Raw genomic sequence first — 11,396 nt, 5'->3', positions numbered from 1 at the left:
TCGATCCAAAAAGGTAAACAAGAAAATGCTACTTAAAAGGCTGATACCATGAAATCAAAGTTTTCTCAAATACGAAAAATTCAATTCAAAAAAATTAGCAATGGCCTTAAAACACTCTCTAACTTAGCTGCCATCGCGACTAGGTCAAGAGCCGTCAAAGTATTCATAACTTTGATGTTGGCCCACCGAGAGCCAGTGTGGTGATTCCGAATTCTCAGTGTGTATCCATCAGGGTTCTACGCGGCACCTGAATTAGACATAAGCTCGGGTCTTCACACCACCTCAATAGGCTGGCAGTAAAGACAGCTACTGCAGTAGAATCGGGCACCGCCCAGTCACCATCAAAACTTGTGGAAGCTTAATAGTACAATATATATGTAACAAGCATGCATTCCAGATCCATGACACCATCCCTAAACTGGGATGAACACTAAATCCACAAGTCTCAATGGTTAAAGCTCCTTAACAAGTAAACATGCTCGCAAGAACCATTTTGATTTCCTAAAGAATGAAGCAATAAAAGCATAATACTTTCGATTAACATATAAGAGTTTTCCAAATACAATTCAAAGGCCGGGAAGTATCATCCAAATCGATCAACTAGCGAAATGAATATGATAAAACCAAGACATGGTTATAAATCACACAAAGACATCATTTAAATCAAATTCTACTAAAATGTGCATCACCATAACCCCACTCACTCTTAGGTGGTTTACTCCTCCAACGCTAATCTTCTGCCAGTTCCTTGCCTCGAGCCTTGATTTCACCGCCTAGCCGAAACATCAACACAAACCAAGCAAACCACAACCAAAGAACCCTAGATTTCACTAATGATAAGAAACCCTAGATCGACCCAAGGTTTGGCTCAAAACTAGGTTTGAAAGTCACCAATTAAATTATAGAGGTTGGGGCTCTACTCTAAACCGAGGAACTCAACTAATCAATCAAATCCTATCAGTGCCACAATAACTTCGGAATCAAGGAAGAAGAACATCCCAAGATTATCCTAGATCAGAGACAAACAAATCAAGGAAAACACTTATTTCAAGATCCACTAACAATAAACAAAAAGAAGAACAAATAGCAAGCTCTAAATGAAACTCACAAACCAACCCTAGCTCCATTCATCCAAAAGAAGAAGAAATGAGAGAATGGAAGCTTACCTTGAGGAAACAAAGGGAATGATCTCTAAGCTCCACAAACAAGCCCAAGAATACCTTTAAAACCAGCCCTTAAACCTCAAAGAAATGTAGGGAGAGAGAAGAGGAGGAAATGAGAGGGTCTTGGGAGAAGAAAGCAATGAAAAAGGGCTTAAAACGGGCTTAAAAACAATAAAACTGTGCGTGTGCAGCCTCATGTGCGGCCTGCGCCGTGCCCACTGATAAGTGCTTGTGTATAAGTAATACGAAGTATTCTTTGCTTACATTGAGCATCACTTTTATTAGATTTTATCACTTATTTGTGTGTATTTGTGTTATTTCGTGCATTTAGGGATGTGGAGACAAGTTAAGGAGAAATGAAGCAAAAGTAGATCGCGGACGTGATTGTTGATGAAGATTCTTGGATCGAACAAAGGTGAAGACACAAGTTGTGCTCAAAGACATGTAGGTGTGTGCCAAACTCCGTTGTGCTCAAGTGAATACACAAAGTGGAGGGGCACAAAGGCAGTCACACTTATATGTTCCGACTTGTGCAACATTGTCAAGAGCTTCATTAATGGGGTTTCATTGAAGACGCGACGTGATCTACAACATGGATGTGTGCCCATTTATGGGGCTTCGATGAAAAGAGTGGATTAAGGAGCATTTTAGTGAAATACTGTAGCAGTTTAATGTAGCGAAACACTGAAGCAAAATTACTATAGCAGTTACTGTTTACAGTGCCCAGGAAATGGAGACATGAAAATTCACATGGGCGTGTGGAAATTCCACACGTCCATGTGGATGCCTGATTCCAGCCCTATAAGTACCACTTTGAGAGCTTTTTTTGGGGATTTTCTTCCTATCTTTTCCCTATCTTCTGGGGAGAGGCGGCTAGAGTTTAGAGAGGCTTTTGGCTAGGTTTTTGGAGTGGTTCTATGGCCGTCGACATTAGTTTTTGGAGGAGAACTATTGTGGGAGCTTTCATCAGCATTGATTCGGAGAGGTGTGCCTTAGGTTTGACAAGGGAACCTTTGGAGAAGATGAGGTGGCTCCACAAGACCGTCTATATGGGCTTCAAGGGGGTTTTCTCTATGGATTACTTGCACCTATTCTTGATTTCATATTTGTTTTTGTATTGCTCCATGGAGAGCTAAACCCCTAGTGGGTGCTTGGACTTGTAAACACTAGGATGATTTTGTTTCATTAACTTTGATTATATTTCTTTTGTATTGCCTAGGTCTTTGGAGTGGTTCTACGGCCTTCGACACCGCATTCCTTCAAAAGATAGTTATTGGGGTAGCTTCGTCGGCAACGATTAGGCGGGGTGTGTTCTAGGCTTGCCGAGGGAACCCTTGGAGAAGACGAGGTGACTCTACATGCCCAAGAGTTCTTTATGGTCACCATAGAGTGAAGTGCTAAGAGATGAACTCCTCTGGGGCTTAGATGCGCGAGCAACAAGGTGAAGTGTTGAAGTAATTCTTAGTGCTGGGGATTAATTGTGACTAGGGGTCTTATGCTTGGACCAAAGGGTTAGATCTATATTAGGGAATAGGGTTGATCACTTGGAGTCCCTAGAGCTTTAAGCAATCTTGCACAGTGTAGGGTTAGTTACGGTTGACCTTAGGTTTGGGACCGTGTGGTTTAGGAATTCCATGACTCATTAAGCATCAGTTAGGAGACATAATGATTAGTCTTGCACTTGAAAGAATAGTTATCACACCCACCCCTTCTACCGAGGTAAAGATGGCACCCATCAGTTAAAAAATCTATTTTAACTCGAAACTGACACCCCTATCAAAGAACAAAATCAGACTTACAGATATTAATTTACAACTTTACACCAACTATAGGTTCAAGTACATAAATACAACAAATATAATTACTCCAATTTGCCGGTACAACCGCAACTAGATCACAACACCAACAAATGGAAAGAAAAGGGACCCACTGTAATCATGGACTCAACCCTGACTAACTCTATACTCTAACGGTGATCTGCTAAGGTCCTACTCTGGCAACTAAAACACATTCAGTTGTCGATAGTGGCTAAATAATTTTAAAATAATTAAATGTAGCATACATAAAGTATATAATGATCAATTTTCACATATAGCTTCCAAACTTTTCACAAAGACCAGAATTTTAGCAGAATACAACTTTAATGAGCTTTTGAAGCATAAATTCATCACAATTCAAAATAACAAGTAATATAAAAACTGTCCTCAAATCCACAGCCTAAAAACTATCCCCGACTTAGCCGCCGTCGTGACTAGGTTGGGAGCCGGCAAGGTCTTCATAACCTTGACGTTGGCCATTGATATTCCCGTGTGGTGACCCTAGGTTTTTCACATAAAAGATCCATCTGTCAATGGCTCCGCGCACCTTTTGACCAAGGTAAACTCAGGGTTAACCACGCCGCGTCCCATCAGGCCGGACCGTGGAACCCCACACTACAGTGTCAGACTAAAGTCTGTAGTCACCATCAATATTCGTAAAAGATCCACAGTACAATACATGCATAATATCAGTAAAGTCTAGATCCATGATACCATTCCTATACCAGGAATGAAAACCAATTACATAAACATTGCCGGTAAAATATTTTAATATGCACACATGGTTTCACAAATCATTCCAAATCAAAGCATATGTTACCATCAAAAATAAATACATGAATTGAATAATTAGATCATATATATATATATATATTTCAACTGTTTGAAAATACATATAATAATATAGAACAGATGTGTCAATACGATTATCATGGCACATCAACGTCAAATAAATATAAGTATCTTTTAACATTATATATAATTAAACATAATAAAATGAAATAATTAAACCATTATTTCCAAAATATTAGCTATTAAATAATTATTTCAAAATAATAATAATTAATCAACTATTCAAAATAATAGCCATTATCAACTCACATGGTCTCCATTGGGTTTCTTACTAGACATGGAACTCCCTCTGACACGTCCGAATATGCGTGTAAACCGCAAGTGCACGGGTGTCAAAGTAATAATCCCAAATGAGTGGGTATTGTATCCACAGAGAGTAGGGAATAAAAACACTTAAGTTGTTTCTTAACTAATGTGGAAGATGAATAGTGATAAGTGTGACAAAATATGAAATAACAAAAATAAAAACAACAAGATAGAGGGCACAAGTAAAGGAGAAGATATGGCAATCGATAAAGATGGGGTACCCGGATATTGATCTGCCTAGGACAATCATTTCAAGTGTAAGAACCCTCTATTATACTTCCTAATTGATGGAACAATGAGTCTTGGAAATCCTTAATTACATGATCCTAAATCTAAGGTCAACCATGCCTAACTCTATACATGTCCCGGAGGAGAGATTGAATAACCTCTCAACCTCGCACTCGCATAGAATTGCAATGAGCTCTAGAGATTCCAAGTGATAAACCGTATTCCTATGTATAGACCTAACCATTTGGTCTCGGTGGAAGATCCCTAGCCACAATTAAGCCCTAGGTGCTAAAATCACTTCAACGCTTCACTCCGTTACACTCACAACTAAGCCCCAGCGGAAGGTCATCCCTTAGCCCATTCACTCTACTATAGCCGCAAAGAACTCTTGGAATGTGGAGGTAGGATAGATCACACTGGAGGGGAAAGGAGACGCTCCGCTACCTCTCGACTCACACTCTCAACCCTCTCCAATCTAGCTTTGTCGAACTCTCATGGTGTGTCACTCACTCACAAGAGTTACCAAGAAGAACTTTCAACCCTAGAGTCACTTTAGGGGAGTATTCATACAATCAAGCCTCCAAGATTGGAACTCACAATAAACATTAATTAATTGAAAGCATAATAAAGAGGTTCAATGAAATGAATAAATCTTAGGGTTCACAAATACCCAAGAACCCACTAGGGGTTTATCTCTCCATGGAGCTAGATACAATCAATGAAATCGAATGTAAAAACAAAACATCCATAGAAAACCCCTCGTTAGTCGTGGCATGTTCTTTTGTAAAACCGCCGAGCAAGATGCATCTAAAATCACTAAAGCACTCTCCTCTAATTTCCTCTTGTTGGTCAACAAGTCTTTCAAGTATTGTGCATACTAAGGCATTTGAGCCAATGCCTCAACAAAAGGAATATTGATGTGGAGTTGTTTGAACAAACTCAGGAACTTCTTGTACTGTTCATCCCCTTGGTCATTCTTCAATCTAGAGGGATAAGGGATTCTTGGCTTCAAAGTGGGGGTGCCACCTCCTTCTTTTTGCTTGCTTCTTTCTCAACCTCTATAACCTCAGGTGCATATTCATTGGGCTTCTCACTCGAAAGCTTACCCTCAATCTCACGACCACTTCTCAAAGTGATCGCCTTCACATGCTCTCTAGGGTTGGTCTCAATGTTACTCGGCAAGCTTCCTTGTGGCCTTTCCGATAAGAACTTCGTAATCTGCCATACTTGATTTTCAAGATTATGCAAAGAGGCGGTGTGATTGGGAAGTGTAGCCTCAACTGATTGGAACCTTGTATCAGATGATTGCACAAACCTAGTTAAGCCCTTCTCCAAATCGTTCATTTGGGTCTCCAAACCTGAAACTCTGTTTTCCATGTTTGGGGCTTGCTGTTGTTGTTGGAAACCCGGTGGCCCCATGGCCTTGTGTGGACCTTGGTTGCTCCACGAGAAATTGGGATGACTTTTCCAACCCGGATTGTAGGTGTTCCTGTATGGGTTTCCTTGATTCCTCATAGCATTACCTACAAAATCGACATTCTCAACCGAAGATGCATCACCAATAGAGATCTGGTAATCGGAGGGAGCACGTCCTCCACCACACCCGGTGCAAGTAGTCACGACCACCACTCAATTTGAAGTTAGGAGATCGAACTTCTTACTCAATGATTCCACTTGAGCTGCCAATGAGGTTACTGCATCTATCTCATGGAGAACGGCCACCTTTTTCTTCTACCTAGCATTCTATTGGTAGTTGTTTAATCCCATTTTGTCAATTAATTAACGAGCCTCACCGGGGGTCTTGCTACCTAAGGTACCTCCTGCTGCCGCATCCAAGAGTTGCCTTATACTCGGATTCAGACCGTTGTAAAAGATTTGAATAATCATCCACTCCGGGAATCCGTGTTGCAGGTACTTTCTTAGGAGCTCCTTGAACCTTTCCCACGTCTCAAATAGAGACTCCAATTCCAATTGTACAAAGGATGAGATCTCATTCCTAAGCTTTGCAGATTTTCTGGGAGGGAAATAACGGCCATGAAAAGCTTCTACCATCTCCTCCCATGTGGTAATCGATGCTATAGGTAATGAGTATAGCCACTGCTTCGCTCTCCCTTTCAAGAAAAATGGGAAGGCTCTCAACTTGATGGCATCATCAGTCACCCCGTTTATCTTCAGCATGTCACACACCTCGAGAAAGTTCTCTATATGACTGTTCGGATCCTTATCGGCCAAACTATTAAACTATGTGGATTGCTGTAACATGTAGATGAATGCCGGCTTCAGCTCGATGTTCTGAGCTGTAATCGGGGGACACACAATGCTCGATTGTGTCCCCAATACTCAAGGTCTGGCATAATCGGATAATGTCCGCTGTTGCTCATTCTGTTCTGCCATGTTTTTAGATTCTTCTACTTCCAAATCAGCTAGATTAGATTGTTCTTGCACAGGTTCTTTCCCTTTTCTTCTAAGTTTACGTTCGAGCTTAGGATCTCCTTTAATTAGTATGGAGGGGTTCCCTCGGATCATAACCTGGAGCCACACCCAAAAAGGAAGAAAAAGAAATCATAATGATGATAGAATAAGAAAATATAAAATATAATCAATAAATAAATAGCTAAGAAAACAAAGTGTAAAGTATCTCTAAACGCCTACTCCCCGGCAATGGCGCCAAAAACATGACACGTCAAAATATGCGTGTAAACCACAAGTGCACGGGTGTTGATAAGTGCTTGTGCGATATGAATGCGAAGTGTTCATTTCTTATGTTGAGCATTACTTTTCTCAGGTTGTTACACTAATATGTGTGTTTTTATGTTACTTTTATGCAGGTAGGGTTGTGAGGCCGAGTATGAAGGAAATAGGCCAATGTGGATCATAATGCACCTATTTTGTAGGAAATCTTGCTAAGGTTCAAACGCGGAGACATAGGTCAGGTGTCAGATGCTAGAGTGTGTGCCAACCTCCTCGCATTCGAGTGAGCACATCCATTTGGAGGGGCACAAAGGTAGTCACACTCGAGCATTCCTATTTATGCACATAAGAACGAGAGCTCCACCAACATGTATATCATTGAAGAAGTAAGTGATTCACGACGTAAACGTGTGCCCGTTTCCGTTACCCTGATGAAAATATGGAATTGGGAAGTTATTCAGGTCGAACTGCAGCATCTACTATAGCAGCACTGTTCACAGCCGGCCGAGAAATCAGAGAAACCAGGGAATCGACACGGGCGTGTGGAAATTATCCACGACCGTGTGAAATTCCGCACGGGCGCGAGTACCGTCCACGCCCGTGGAGTCGCTCGATTCGAACCCTATTTAATGCCGATTCAGCCCCGATTTTGGTATTCTTTTCTCCATTTTTTCACCAACTTGAGAGAGGGCTTCGGCTAGGGTTTTGAGGGGTATTGGCTAGAGAAGAGATTGAATAACCTCTCAACCTCGTACTTGCATAGAATTGTAATGAGCTCTAGGGATTCCAAGTGATAAACCCTATTTTTATGTATAGACCTAACCCTTCGGTCCAGGTGGAAGATCCCTAGTAACAATTAAGCCCTAGGTGTTAAAATCACTTCAATGTTTCACTCCGTTGCACTCGCAACTAAGCCCTAGCGGAAGGTTATCCCTTAGCACATTCACTCTACTATGGCCGCAAAGAACTCTTGGAATGTAGAGGTAGGATAGATCACACCGGAGGGGAAAAGGGACGCTCCGCTACCTCTCGACTCACCCTCTCAACCCTCTCCAATCTAGCTTTGTCTAACTCTCATGGTGTGTCACTCATTCACAAGAGTTACCAAGAAGAACTCTCAACCCTAGTGTCACTCTAGGGGAGTATTCATACAATCAAGTCTCCAAGATTGGAACTCACAATAAACAACATTTAATTGAAAGCATAATAAAGAGGTTCAATGAAACGAATACATCCTAGGGTTCACAAATATACAAGTACACACTAGGGGTTTAGCTCTCCATGTAGCTAGATACAATCAATGAAATCGAATGTAAAAACAAAGCATCCATAGAAAACCGACTCGTTAGTCATGGCGATGGTCTTATGGAGAGTCCTCTACTCGTCGTAAGGGTCCTTTTGTCCGGCCTAGGATATATCTCGTCGGATCGGTGCTGACGAAAGCTCTCCCACTAACCTTCTTCCAAACGGCGCGCGATGTCAGAGCCGTAGAACCTCTCCAAAGCCCTAGCCAATACCTCTCCAAACCCTAGCCGCCGCCGTCTCTCAAGTTAAGAAATGATGGAGAAAAGAATGCTGAAATCGGGGCTGAAATCGGCTTTTAAAGGGCTAGAATCGGGAATCCACACGCCCATGTGGGCGCCCCTGTGGATTTTTCACATGGGCGTGTGGAATTTCCACACGCCCGTGTGGATTCTCTATTTTGTTGTTTTCTCAGTCGGCTGTAAACAGTGCTGCTGCAGTATTTTTGCTACAATGTTTTCTATAATACCCTGCTACAGTACCAGCTTGAAATACTCCTGAATCCATACTTTCATCGAGGTAACGCAAACGGGCATACATTTACGTCGTGGATCGCCTTGCTTCTTTAATAACGGACATGTTGGTAGAGATATTGTTCTATATGCACAAGTCGGAATGCTTGAATGGGACTGCCTTTATGCCCCTCCAAAAAATTGTGCTAACTCGAGTAAGAGGAGGTTGGCACACATTCCTGCATTTGGAACCCGACCTATGTCTTCGCTTTTGAACCTTAGCAAGATTTCCTCCAAATTAGTGCATTATGACCCACATTTGCTTTTTTCTCTCATAATCGGGCTCACAATCCTACTTGCATGAAAGTAACATAAATACACCTATATTAGCGTTAAAACCCGAGAAAGTAATGCTCAACACAAGGAAAGAACGCTTCACATTCTTATCACACAAGCACTTATCACCCTCCCAAGCCTGAACAGCACCTAACAGGATAACAGAATAAAATAAACACATATAACAACTTGAAGATATAAAGGAACTCAAAATAAAATACAAGAAACGAATAAAGTGACTCTTTAATTGGGCCCACTCACTCCAATCAATTAAAACCCGACCTTGCATAATTAAATTGTCTCCAATTGCACTTAAACCAACTCAATTTAGGCTAAATACTGCTGAATCAACCTGAACCATCCTCAATTTCACTAAACCAGATTTAATTTAACCAACCAGCCTTGAACCAACTCCAATCCTTGTACAAAATCCTTGAATTGGTTCAGACCAAAAGCCCTTAGACCAATATCTGAACCAAGCCCAAATCAACTCAACCAAATTAACTTAACCAAATAATTCGAGTCCAACCACAACTCAACTTGATTTGATCAAACTTAGATCAAATCAATTCAATTGGACTTAATCACTTCAACTCTCATCCAAACCCAACTCCAATCCAAATTAAATGAACTTGACTAAACCAAATCAAATCCACTTCACTTGATTTGATTAAGCCTAACTCAACCAAATCAATTAAACTCAACCAACTTACTCCAGCTTCGTTTGATCCAACCAAATTAATTGGACTAACTCAACCAAATCAGTTCTCATGCATCATCATTACCATCTTAATCATCATTATCAACTTAATTAACCAAAACAAACCCTAATCCCGGTTACGACAGTAACGCTACAGTAAAACCGAGAGGTTCTCCTTTATTTCAAGAAAGAATCCACTCAAATACAAAGGTTTTCCAAAGGAATTTGAAGCAACAATCATTACTAACAACAATCTCATCATTTCCATCATAAACCCTTCTTCTTTCTCAAGAAAAATGAGATTTTTCAATCCAAAATACACCCACAAATACATCCAAGTATATCAATAAATAAACCACCAAAATACTTACAAAAGAATACTTCATCCTATTTTCCCTCCATCAAGCACAAGGCTCCATCACTCCCATTCTTTCCCTTTTTTTTTCCTCTGGAATACTGTAGCACTTATGAAGAGGAAGGAGAAGAAGACCATCCATCTCTAGATTTTTTCTCTCAACTTAAGTTTCTGCCAAAATTCAGAGTTAGTCCCTAAAAATAATATTTCATACAAAATGGTCCTTGAAAAGTCACCAATGGTCCCTAAATCATGAAATGAAATAGTATTCCCAAAAGGTCCTTGCAAACTTGCCTTTCAGTCATTGATCTCCGGAAATATTTTAGATCAAATCCTTTTCATGTACTTGTGAACCCAAAATCTTTTATAACCCTCACACTTAGGTCCATGAGTTTTCTACTTTGGGTTTCTCAATAGAACTGCTTTGCAGGATTATATTACTGTAGCTGTGATAATACCCTGAATATATTTTTCAACATGTATCCAAAGGTTCAGGGTATTACAATAGTCCTAAGGTAAGCAATGTCTGGGTGCCCCATTTTCTATCAATTGCCTCTCCTACTATTCTATTGCGTCTCTTTCTTATTTTCTTTATTTCTATTTGCATTGATATTGTTGACACCACTCTTAAATCATCTTCACTATAGTTAAATAGCAATTCTTGTGTTTTTGAGCACTATTTTCTGTGGATACAACTACCCACTCGCCATGGCACTTTATTACTTCGATTACCCGTGCACTTGCGGTACACACACGCAAGGGGTGTGTCAAGTTTCAACCTTGAATGCTTGTTGATTTGATTTTTTCTTAGAGTAACACTAGGGTTGAGAATCTATCTTGGTAATCCTTGTGAATGAGTGACACTTCATTAGGGTTAGACAAAGCAAGGTTGGAGAGGATTAAGAGGGTGATTCGAGAGGTAGCAGAATGCCCCCTCTCCCTTCCGATGTGATTTATCCTACTTCCACGTTCCAAGAGTTCTTTGCGATCATGATAGAGTGAAGAGCTAAGAGACAAATTCCACTGGGGCTTAGTTGCGCGAGCATCAGAGTGAAGTGTTGAAGTAATCCTTATTGTTGGGGCTTAATCGTGGCTAGGGGTCTACATTAAGGAATATGGTTTATCACTTGGAATCCCTAAAGCTTTAAGCAGCTCTACACAGTGTGAGGGGTCAAGAGTATCCCTTTCCGTCGG

The 11,396-nt window shown here is 40.7% G+C and overlaps 1 non-coding gene across 1 annotated transcript; it reads left to right on the top strand.

The window, feature by feature from the left end:
- Positions 1-6,263: 6,263 nt before the first annotated feature.
- On the top strand, positions 6,264-6,370 carry LOC120267299. The gene has a single exon (XR_005538435.1). It is a non-coding gene; the product is annotated as a small nucleolar RNA R71 (small nucleolar RNA).
- Positions 6,371-11,396: the final 5,026 nt, after the last annotated feature.

Source organism: Dioscorea cayenensis, chromosome 1 (genome assembly GCF_009730915.1).
Source record: "Dioscorea cayenensis subsp. rotundata cultivar TDr96_F1 chromosome 1, TDr96_F1_v2_PseudoChromosome.rev07_lg8_w22 25.fasta, whole genome shotgun sequence".
Lineage (NCBI taxonomy): Eukaryota > Viridiplantae > Streptophyta > Magnoliopsida > Dioscoreales > Dioscoreaceae > Dioscorea > Dioscorea cayenensis.
This window is presented reverse-complemented; position numbering and strand designations above follow the sequence as displayed.